The sequence below is a fragment of the Clytia hemisphaerica genome, unplaced genomic scaffold (genome assembly GCF_902728285.1).
Source record: "Clytia hemisphaerica strain Z4C2 unplaced genomic scaffold, Clytia hemisphaerica genome assembly, whole genome shotgun sequence".
In the NCBI taxonomy this organism is placed as follows: Eukaryota; Metazoa; Cnidaria; class Hydrozoa; order Leptothecata; family Clytiidae; genus Clytia; species Clytia hemisphaerica.
The window spans coordinates 159,418-166,908 of NW_027103974.1; positions in this window are offsets into that span (position 1 = coordinate 159,418).

Consider the following 7,491-nt stretch of genomic DNA (forward strand, 5'->3'; position numbering starts at 1 on the left):
CTTAATTAGTTTGAAGTGAAAGTAATATCAATTCTATTGTTTTTCACAAATGTAAAACTCAAAATGGTACTCATAATAAGAATGTAGTCCAATCTTTTATTTTTAAGGGTATTTTCATGGCTCCATGGTGTAAATCTAAAATCGGCCTAAAACAAGTGGGTGGGAGCTGTCTCATTTTTTAAACTCAGGGGGTTAAAAAGTGGGGGGACCTCAAGGGCTGGTTACTACTGCTTGCCTTGAAATTGTATTACTGTGTATAAGAAAGTTACGAAGAAAGCAAGTTGACAAAAGTGATTTTAGAAACACCCTTGAAAATTACAAAGAAAGTGGGTTGATAAAAGTGATCTTAGAAACAAAGAAAGTAACGAAGAAAGCAAGTCAATAAAAGTTAACTTAGAAACACCCTTGAAAACTACAAAGGAAGCGAGCATTAAAAGAATAGGCTAAGTAAGAGACAGGGGTGTAAGAGATTTATTTTCAACTCTCAAGTTAATGGTTTATTCCTTTTTTCATTCTGACATCATGACCAACACAAAAGGACATTGTACATCATCAATGTCAAACTGCCAACCATTGCAGCCTTGTCGTATCTTCTAGCTATGACCATTGACCATAAAACCAAGAAAAGCAAAATTGATATGTATGCAAAAAATTGGACAGCTTCATCAGTGCAGCTTGCACTTCGATATTCCTTGGTTAGAAAAAGCTAAAACTGTTTTATTTTCTCTTGACAAAATCAGCAAGTCATCAACATCGACAAATTCCACAAACACATTTCCTCATCAGAAACTTTTAAATTATCTGCCATTATGACTTTCTTGAAGCTGTTCCGAAATTAAGCAATTGAGTTAGGTATCAGAATTCCTAAGGGAGATTTGTAAAATAGCTAAGTAGGCAAAAAAACCTTTCCCGGGGGTTTGAGGAAACAACAGAACTGTCATAATTTGATTTTTATTTTATAGCCATATTTAAATTTGTGCTTAATAATATTCAACATACTATTTGTATCTCTCAGAAAATAAACACTTACAAAATAAGATAGTTTATCATTTGTAACACCCCCGTATTTTGACTATTCTATTGTGAGCGCAAACTAAGGCGGAAACTAAGTAGCGCGCTCTGCGCAAGATTGCCCATAGATCTATAAAGCCTGAAGGGCTAGATGTCAGGCTTTAAGCCATTGCAGGCAAAAAAAGTGAATATCGGAAAAAATATTGTTGATATTGTTTTCAAAAACCAGCAAAGCTTCTGATTGGTCAATCGCTGAAATTCTATTGCAATGTCACGTGACTAAGGTAGGATTTCCTACCTAACCACGGCACACTTTTCAGCAAAAGCTTTACATCTAGCCTCTCAGGCTTTATAAATCTATGAGATTGCCGTAACTAACATTTTCCTCTCTAGATGCTTATTCTTAGATGCATCAAAGACATCACGTTCTTTATTTCAGGAAAATATTTATTTATAGCAAAGCCAGAAAGAAGCAACATGTTTATTATGAGGTGTAATTTTGAGCAGATTGGCATTGATCAAAGGAATCCTGTGATGTTTAAACCATATTTTCCAAAAAAGAGTAAATCCATTTTAGCCATACTAAATTGAAAATTTCTCCCGTTGGCACAAATCATGGTTGCGCCTCTTCGTTCCCCTTTTGAAAACTATTCACGCTAATTCACAATTAATGCCCATAGGTCCCGTCAACGGGGGGACCAGGGGGCATGGCCCTTCATAGTTTTAACAAAGGTACTTGTACGTTTAAAAGAATTCCATTATTTTCACATGAATTATTTTTCAAATTGAATTGAAATGGGTCCTAAAATAGCACTTTGAACCCTTCAAAATTCAAAAATTTTCTCCGTTGCCCAACCATGCTGGGCTTTGTTAATTTACTCAAATATGGCTCAGCCCTCAAACCGGGGCCCTTTGATGTGACCCATCAGTTGTCAAACAATTTTTCATATGCATAAAGTCAAGATTAAGTCATTTTTCCTATCGGAAAAACCCCAAAAAACTAGAATTTGACCCCTGTGTATTATTAAAAATAGAAAAACAGAGGTCAAATTCCTTCCAGACTTTTTCAGGTGTTTCCGCAGTGGTTTTTCCAAGCACTCAAATGCCTCCGTTAGACGGAGGCATTAAACTCAATTCAAATTGAGTTTCAGAAACTCAATTTGAAAGAAAATTTTCAGAAAAGAAGTAAAAGATCAAATTTCACCATAATAAAATACTTTCTCACTCTTTCTTCCCCTTATTTAAGCCCATTAAAAGGATAAATGAATAAAACTTGTAGTAAAAGTTATTCAGTTATCACAGCTGCAGTTGATTCTTTCAGCTTTTAAGAGCTGGATAGTGAGACCTTTTGAGTTTCTTTTGAAAAACTTTTTTGAAGGTAAAGAACTTAGTTCTATAATGCTAAAAGTGCAAAATACATAAAAATACATCCATTCTTCTTCTTTATTTTTGTAACTTTTTCTAATCTAGTAGAGTTTTTTTATCATTTGGGCAGTTCTGTACCATTTGTTACACCATTTTATACAGTTTTATTAAATTTGTTAAAAGAGTTGAGAGGACTTTTCAGTAATTCATTCATTTTGTTCATTGCTAAATTCTAGAAATTCATTCACTTTTAACCGTTTTAAAGTGCCAGTTAAGGCCAAATTATGCTCAGCTTTAAGGGGCTTCGCCCCCTGAACCCCCACCAGGGCTAGCCCTGGACCCAGCCTTTATTATCCAGCCTTTGGCTGGATATAACGGCTTACGCCTTTGATGAAAACTCAATTTGCAAGTACAAACGGAGGCATTGCTTAGTGCTTGGAAAAACCCCTGTTTCCGATAGGAAAAATGATATAATCTTGAATTACGCGTATGAGAATGCCGAAAAACTGATTGACGACCAAACACACACCTATTTGTGGCCAAAATTTAAGTTTATATAACAGCGTTTTATCCATACCAATGGGTCTAAACGTGGTCTAAAACTGAATTTATCCAGAGAATATGAGCGTGAAAACTAAAATTTCTAGGCATAATGGCGTGAAATCGAAGAAAATTGGCGTGATCGTGAAAATCAAATTTTACAGGCGTGATGGCGCGAAATCGAAAAAAATTGGATCACTTGATGGCGTGAATTTTGGGTCCGCTGAGGGGGGCCCATCATCCAGGCTACAGTATAAATTGTCATAAATTTTATTTGTTCTAACCTAAGACTAGATAAGTACTTACAGTAAGTTGGTCTAACAGTATAGACTTAAACTCGTATATCAAGATTACGCGATTTCGAGTACAGGCCAATTTTACTTTTGTTTTGAGTGGTTTCATTTTCGATTTCAAGCCAACATCTTAGCAACGGGGTGCTCGCCCATAGTTACAGGGGTTTGTGCAAAAAACTAAACATAGAAAATTTTCCAAATCCCCCATTTCGATTAAGGGGGGGGGGGCTTCAGAGAATCCGGTATTGACTGGTATTCCGGTATCGGGCCTTTTTTCTTCCGGTATTCCGGTAATGGACAGAAAAATTACCGGTATTCCAGTATTTGAAATGCATGTCGGTACCGGTATTTCCACTAAATTTTACCGGTACTTTGGTAAAGGACGAGAAAATTACTGTGTATGTTATTACTAATCATTGTCAAAATTGCTGTTCACGAAAAATACATCGTGCTATATAATATTGTTGTCATCTTTATGTACAATATTCAATGAACTTTCCACTAAAAAATCCCAAGCATTTCCGTTCCAGTATCGCCAATTTTTTTTACCGGTACGCCGGTATTTGTCGCATTCGACTGGGTTTTTGCCGGTACCGGTATTTGAGGATTTTTTGACCGGTATTCCGGTATTTGGCGAGAAAATTACCGGTATTCCGGTATTTTGTATCCTCGGAAGCCCCCCACGATTAATGCAATGAAAAATGAAACTTTTCTTTGTTTCACTTTTTTGCACCTATTCTTCAAAATGAAAATATTTAAGATTTTAAGTTCTTCTTTTATTCAATGATTTTTTACGGCACTTTTTTGACAATCTAACTCTCCCATCAAATTCCCGCTTTCTTCAGTAAATTGAAGATGAGAAAAAACCTAAGCCACGGAACATGGATTAAAACAAATATTATTATGAAGGGTGGGATTTTACAGCCGCCCGTCGCGCAGGGCACTGAAAGGCCACGGGTGCCAAAAAGAAGGGCCGTTTGAAATGCGCAACCACATTGGTGGAAATTATATCATAATTGATAAACAGCTGGGAAGCAATCAGTAGAAGAGACCACTTTCGTTTTTGTTGCAGATTTCTATAAAAACTTCTCTTGGGGATTACTTGTCAATGTACACATGTGTGTCGTGTCAAATTGTCAGCATTGCATTGTTGTAAAGGAAAAAATAAAAGAGGTATGGACAGCCTAGTTTCTAATCCTGATATAGGAGTTTAGCAGGCTTCGGCATAAGAAAAAAGAAGGCGTGTGATCGTCGCACGCCTACATAGTAATTTTTAGTAATTTAGGTGTGCGAATCATGGCGCGCCTCATTTTCTTTAGACGTGCGATCGCGTGCGATCGTTTTTTTCTTTTATTTTATAAACATCATTAACAATGATGAGGCACAAACTTTTGAACAATTCCTAAGAATGATCTTTCTTTTATCTACATAAAAACTAGACAACAGGAAAGAAGAAAGTGTATATTCAATCTTCATATTTGAAAAACAAAAACAGAAACCAAAAGAGCACTGAATAATCAAGAAGGAGAATACTTTACTTTAGGAAAAGAAATGAGAAGAAGAATCATGCAGCAAAAGTAACTTTTAAGAAGAGCTAGTTTATTGTCATAAACCAACGACCTCATAAATATAGCATGCGAGAGGGAAGGAAAAATATTTTAGAGAGGAAAAATCATACAGCAAAAGTGATTTTTTTAAAAAGGTTTTAGAGAGATGAAAAATCGTGCAGCAAAAGTTATTTTTGAGAAAGGCTTGTTTATTGAAGACCAAAGCATAGTATGAGAGAAAGAGGAGAGAGAAGATGGGTATCCATTAGAGTAACTTTTTTATAAGAAATTTTGTATACATATAGCAGTTTGAAAGAGTAAAGGAAAGTTTATCTTTCATCTATTTGGTTCTTATGATTAAAGTAGAAAATGATATTTGATCTTCTTTCAACAAGCAGAAAAAATATTTCTAGAATTAATTTTTGCATGTGCGATTGATCGCATGCCTCGCTAGGTTTTCATGATTTATGGCGTGTGATAAATTGCACGCCTAAAAGGCTTTAAGGCGTGTGCGGAGGCGTGCACGTGCGATCGCACGCCTAATATGCCGAAGCCTGGTTTAGACTGTCTAATTTCGACACCCTTTTTTAGAGATAGGAATAATATGAAAGTTGGAAGCGGTTATTGAAAAAGAATTTTTCTTCTCTTACCACCAAGCAGTGAGGATCTTATCGCGATTCTCAGATATACCGAAAACAACAGCTTTTTGCTGATTTGTGCCTCGATTGCCCAAAACTCGTAACCTTTTTAGCTTGAGGGGAAAAAAATTAGAGTTTTTGGGTTTGCCAAAAAAACGCCTAGTCAAAATTTTTTCATCTTCGCAGGATCCATTCCCAACCTCAAAATACGTCTTTTTGTCTAGGGGTTTTTTTGGCAAGTTCTTCCTTCGAAGAAAATCGATCACTTTCGTTTTCCACTGTAGATTGCGAGAGAAAAAAATTAGGGCCCGCGCTCTCTAGGCGGGCGGCCTAGACTCACTTTTGTTTTGTATAATTTTATAATGATGTATAAGGCCAGACGGTGTCAATCGAACAACTTCGAACAGAAATTGCAATCGAACCAATCGAACGCAATTGAACGCGATCGAATGATTGCGATTCGATTGCCGAACGCAATCGAATCTCAATCGAACGGCCGATTCTTGGGTAATATTCGATTGTGTTCGATTGCGTTCAAGTAACGTTCGATTGGTTCGATTGATAGTCAACCTATGTTTAATTGGTTCGATTGATTGTAAATTACCTTTGATTGATCTTCGATTATGATTATTTTCAATAAGTTTGATTGCGACAAGGGGGGTCAGGATCCAGATACCAAACCCAGGGCCGGGGGGTGGTGTCAATTTTTGTTTCCAAATTTCAAAAAGTCAAGTTGGTATCGATACCAAAATGAGGGGGTGGGCTGAAAAGGTGACACTTATTTTTTTTGATTTTTGAAAAAAGTCATACCCTTAGAGAGACTTTATTACAACTTTTTCTCTGGAAATCAAAAAATTTCCTAAAATTCCTGAATTTTCCAACCCTTAGAGAGACTAATTTAAAACTTTCTGGTTTTTCCAACCCTTAGAGAGACTTTGAAAGGTGAAAAAACCGACCCTTACCGTCCGCACTTACCCATTTTTGCCTAAGTACCCCCCCCCGGCGCTCATCATATAGGATAATGTTACAAAGACTCTAGGCGTGCCTAATACAATGAAATTTTTATCTAGTCTAGTTTATCAACTTGTTTTATGAATTTTATACATTTTGCCAATTTAGTTCAAAAAACTTAATTTATGTTGTGTTAGAATGAGAAAAACTTGTTTTCATTTTCAGGAGTCTAAAGTGTGGTACATAATATAAGTGAATCATAAGAGGAATGTTCTTTGAATAAAAACATCCACAGATTCTGTTTAGCGTCCCTTGTATGCAGTATTTATGCATATAACTTTTTGCATTTTTACTGATTGCCAATTTAGGGGGGGGGTGTGGGTCCCCCTTTTTCAGAAAAATAGGGATTTTTAAGTTTGTATTGATACCAATTTAGGGGGTGGTGGTCTCTACTACTTTCAAATCTCGAAAAGTCAGGTTTTTGGGCCCTGGGTTGGTATCCTGGACCCTGACCCCCCCCTGATTGCGATTAAATTAAATTTGATCACTCCTTTAAAGCTCTTTTTAGCGTGGACGGCCGAGTGCGTAAGTAACCGTACTAGAATGAATAAAATAGAATACAATTGAATCAATCGAACGCAATCGAACATAATCTAATACAATTGAACGTAATCGAAGCAATCGAATGGCAAATTCTGGGTAATATTCGATTGCGATTCGATTGCGTTCGACAATCGAATCGCAATTATTCGATTGTGTTCGATTGCGTTCAATTGATTCGGCGTTCGATTCGTTCGATTGACACCGTCTGGATAAGGTAGCGTAATTCATGCAAAAATAATGATAATCTTTTTGTTTTTATTTTCAGGTATGCCGCCAAACATTGACGTCATCGTGTATGAATTTAGCATGAACAATAGGACCGACAGACTCGACAAAAGGAACAAACAATAAGACGACCCGAGAATCTTACGATGAGGGCGTTTTGTCTCCGCCTGATTTCACGCCAACAGAAGACGCTGTTTAAAAAGCGGGGGTAAAAATAGTAAGTAATAGCTTTTGTAAGTGTTTATTTTGCGAAATATATAACCATTTCCTGATATGGTCTACAAATTAGCATTTTTAGAATTTTGATAATTGAAATTT